This window comes from Vollenhovia emeryi, unplaced genomic scaffold (genome assembly GCF_000949405.1).
Source record: "Vollenhovia emeryi isolate VEMERY1.0 unplaced genomic scaffold, V.emery_V1.0 DF939227.1, whole genome shotgun sequence".
Taxonomy (NCBI): domain Eukaryota; kingdom Metazoa; phylum Arthropoda; class Insecta; order Hymenoptera; family Formicidae; genus Vollenhovia; species Vollenhovia emeryi.
In genome coordinates this window covers 16,168-21,173 of record NW_011967139.1, presented here as the reverse complement: position 1 = coordinate 21,173, position 5,006 = coordinate 16,168, and the positions used below count along the sequence as shown (strand labels likewise).

General features: G+C 36.3%; 1 pseudogene; it reads left to right on the top strand.

Moving 5' to 3' along the window:
• LOC105560605 overlaps nt 1–3,142 on the top strand; it is a 6,675-nt pseudogene extending 3,533 nt beyond the window's left edge.
• The last annotated feature ends 1,864 nt before the right edge of the window (nt 3,143–5,006 follow it).

Sequence of the window (5,006 nt, the reverse complement as noted above, 5' to 3'; positions counted from 1 at the left end):
GTCATGCTTGATGTTTTATAAGAAAATAAAAGTAAACAAAAATTGAATGTTTATCAATAGCTTTATAACTTTTCTTATTTTATTTTGATTGATAATGTATAGATAATGTATAGTTGAATAATATTACTTAATAATATATAGACATCATATAGTAATAGCTTAAAAAATATACATATATTATATTTTAGTGATGCCAACGCTAAAAGAACCAATACCAGGATGGATAGACAATATCTATGGTCCAATAGGACTTTTTATTGGAGGCGGAAAAGGATTAGTGCGAGTAGCTTTTTCTAGAAAATCAGCTAACCATGATGTAGTACCAGTGGACATTGTCATCAAATATATAATAGTTGCAACTTGGAAACTAGGATTAACCACGTATGACCACTAATGTATATACGCATGCATCTCTTTAATTTTATTAAGTACAAACAATACTTGTTTCTCTATTTAATATTGTATCAATTCATAGTTACGATACATTGTATGCATTTGTGTGTCTTATTTAATCCATTTTGATAAAACTAAGAAAGAATGTTCAGCTAAGTCTATGAATGTAACTGTTAATATTATGCAATATTTACAGTACATGATTAATCAAAGTTATAAGATTTACTCAAATCGTAATAATTGTAACCTCTATTCAAATTCTTCTCTGCTATATGTTCATTATATTATCTTCAGTTTGTATCAAAGAGATATTTAACAAATTGAAGGCCTGTTTCTGGGCAAATTTGTCTAAATCTTCTCCTCATGTAAAATAAAAACTCGCGTACTCGCGTAAAGATACACGGTATTCGCTACGCTTATAGTTGGCGCGAGACACTACCGCGTCTCTTGATTGATAATTTTTAGACTAGTTAAAAGCGTTACTCTTATGTATTTATCTTTTCCATGCCTAATTCACTGAAGTATATTAAATGATTAATATTCCTTAATAATATTTCATGGATTTGCACAATTTAAAAGTTCGAAAAATTTCATCTCATTATCTGTATTATTTCATTTTTGCATTTAATGCAGATTATACTAAATTTTGTGTAAATTGCAAACTTATTGTTTTAGCTACTTATTTTTTTTTAGTTTATTGATTGATTGGATTTTGTTTATTATTAGCTTTACAGCGGGCACACCTCTTGTTGTGAACTGTATAAATCAGAAATGCCTAAGCTTACAAGGCGTTATAACATTATTATTCAGTACCGAAAATGAAATACCTTTAGAAGGAATTATATGGACTCCTCATACAATGCTGATCGAAAATTTTATTTTATTCTATATATTAACGATATTACTGCATATTCTACCAGCTATATTAATAGATGTGATTTTACATTTGTCTGGACGTCGACGTATGTAAGTTCTTAAAAATTAAATATTTAACTACTTTTTGAAAAATGCAAGTTATCTGCATGCATTTGCTTCGGCAAAATTTAGATATTCCGCATACTAAAATAATAGGTTTTGTGTTGAATACAAATATATTTTTATTATAAATTAATTTGGAATGATTTTGCGTATATTTTCTTCTTATCTCCTTTACGTATTGAAACAAAATTTTAAACATACCAGTATATCTATAAAAATGCACGTGTTCTTTTCAAAATCTATTTTATCGTATTTGCGGATTCTGAATCTGCAGATTCAGTAATGTGTCGTTATAATCCGTGTCGTTATAATTAATCTTTCATTTTAATGACTAATATGGAAATTAGGCTAGTACGACTGCAGAGAACATTGTACGTGGTCAATTCTGCTGTGAGTTATTTTTCGTTACGTGGTTGGAAATATATCGATAAAAATAGATTTGCTTTAATGTCTTCAATACCACCTAATGACCTGGATATGTTTTGTTTTGATTATTCCTCCGTTGATGTTAGAGAGTATAGCAAGTAAGTGTGTATAATGTTTTCTATTTTAAATCATCTTTACAATAAAGACAATTTAAATTTAATAAATGTTTTATTTTACAATATATAGGAATAGTGCTATTGGCGGCAAAAAATTTCTTCTTCACGAAGACGTGAACTGCATGGATGCAGCCAGAGCACATTATAAAAGGTATTAGTAAGTTATGAAGAAATAATCGTTGTTTATGCATATTTATATTTGTATAATATTTAGAAAATCCGCTCTTATAACATATAAGTAATGACAATGGAAATTATTACATTATTTACATATTAAACGGTCAATTATTTTTTAGAAATTGACTGAGGAAACGAATGTAGTGTGTAAAAAAAATTAGCTACTTATTTACAGCTGACCTACAGTTATAATTTTGGTAATCACATTTTGGAGATAAATATATCGGAAATTTCAAAATTTTTTAACGATGCAATTGGCAAATTCTAATTAGAGAAATTATTGCAAAATATATTACCTTAGCCAGAGTTTAAACCTGGGCTTCCCTACACTCTAGGCGGGCGTCTCACTAATTCGACCACTGAAGCATGCGGTCGAACTGCACATGCTTCAGTGGTCGAATTGGTGAAACGCCCTAGAGTGTTGGAAAGTCTAGGTTCAAACCTGGCTGAGGTAATATTTTCCGCAATAAATTTCTCTAATTAGAATTTGTCAGTTGCGTCATTTAGCAATTTTTCTACATTAATTAATCATGTGCTGGCGTCAAATAATTCTTTATTCTTGCCACTCAAAATTTTTATTATAAGTTTAATTTATTATTTCGGCGTTAGAAGACAGAAAAGATTTTAAATAATTAGATTACATAGTAAAATATTCATCGACATATATTTTATGAGTGTAAATAACTCAGAAAATCAAAAGGAGGAGAAGAGGTATCATTATAAATTCATTTTAAATTCATAGATACATTTTACTTTTAAATAACAAAGCGTAATCGAAATAACTGAGTCGAGTGTGTAATATATCAATCGCATTTATTCTATTTTCAGAGTGTATCTGTTCGTGACAATGGTGAAAACTGTTATTTATATTGGTGTACTATGGATAATGTATAAGTTGTTCTACTCAAATACATTATAAAACATTGCTGGGTGTCTATGTTTAGTAGACTACACTTTATGATCAAATCTGTATAACGCATAGCTTTTAGAAGATGAATTTTTAAATAATTAAATAAATAAATTAAATAAATGAAAATAAAAATATTAACAGGAACCCTGCTATCTCATATTAGGAATTTGTCTCATAATAGGGGACTTTCCTTTACAACTCGCGACCGGATAAACGTCTGATAATTTACTAACAATAAGAATAAAAATACGTACGTACAAATCATGGAGACTGTATAAGGAGAGCGAACTGCCCGTAATCAGAATGGGCCGATGTTTGTGCCAGCCAGACGTTCTGAAAAGCAATACTGGGAGCGCTGTCATCAACTAACTCCATTCGCATTCGTACGTGACACATGGTTGTCTATGTTTACATGGCACCGTAATCGGGTTTAATGACATCCGTAGTTAAGGGGCTGGCCAATCACAGTCAAGCCATTCTTCTGAGGAATAGTTGTGATTGGCCAGTTTTATAACTACAGATGTTATTAAACCCGTTTAAGGATGACGTGTAAACATAGCCGTTGTCATATGCATGAAGCTTTCGTGGTTATATAATATACGTCCGATCTGTAAATAAGATGAGGAGATGGATTGTGTATCTCTGAAACTTGTGGAGATTACAAAAGTGAGCGAATTCACAGATTGAAATTATAAATATTCACTCACTTTTGTAATTTTCGTAAGTTTCAGAAATTGACCCCCAGATAACAACACTTATACGCTGTATCTACGAGATCAAGATTGGTAAACTCATGGGCGAATTCTTAATCGCGTAAGGCGACGCCAGTGCTACAAATGGCAAAATTTTGATTCACTGGATGGCAAAAATGTCGGCCCACGTTCGGTGACGTGATCCAGACCTAGTTCGGTCTCCTTATACATTCTCCATGGTACAAATCGTTCAGCGGGTTCTCGTGCGAATCACTCGAACGGGCGAGTCGAGCAACCGGAGCGACGGAGTAAAACAATTTGCGAAATGTGATGTTAACGCGAGAATAATGCACAAACAATCGTACTCACCACAGGGTTGATCCGCCGTTGCCCGATGCCTCCTAGGCCGCCGCTTCCTCTCAGACTGCTCCATTTCGCACTGGCACAACGCGACACTCGCGAAAGACGAGCTAATTACCGAAGACGCGGCACTCCCGACGTTAATTGACGCGGACTTCGCTACAACGAGAACGAGAGACAACCGTGCGCGGAAATACGAGCCGCGTCTGGCGAGGTGGTATCGCGCCAAGTGACGGGAACGTTCCGGCGGGAAAAACTCGCGGAGATGCGCGAGGTTAACTTGACGCGCGTCGCGTTCGACGGGGCGATTTCGCGCGAACGTTTCTCTCGCCGCGTGTCACGCGTGGAAAACACGGATGTTACTGCACGCGCGAGGAGATACGAAAAATTGGAGAGCTCTGTGTACACGCGACGCGAGGACACGACGGCGCCGTAGCGACTCCGACCGCGCGTGACATTTCGGCCGCGATTTCCTGGATTTACGCGTCCCGGTATCCACCGACGATCTACCGACGCGCGAGGGTCGAGTCTACGTCGCGCGATCGTTGAACGGCACAATAGTAAACTTACTGCGATTGTACGTGGCGTGAAATGCGACGACCACCGCACGAAACCACACGAAACCGATCCGCTGCGTGTCCACGGACTCCTCGAATGGATCAACATGGCGCCGGTTCCCCCACTGCGCGGCGCTACAACGGCGGTACTACACGAGTCAAGTCGGCGGCGCGATGCGTCTAGGATAAACGCGTTCACGCGGGAGCCGCGCACTTCGACGACGCAATCGACACCCTCGCGGCTCTCCTCACAATTTATTCACTTTATATACATCGTCGAAAAATTACTCGTGATATTCGTCCCGACAAATCAGCGCAAAAATCAACAATAAGATTACGGATCGCGACAATTACTTAAAGCTTCCGCTACAATGATTCTCGGTTCTGTCTACAATGG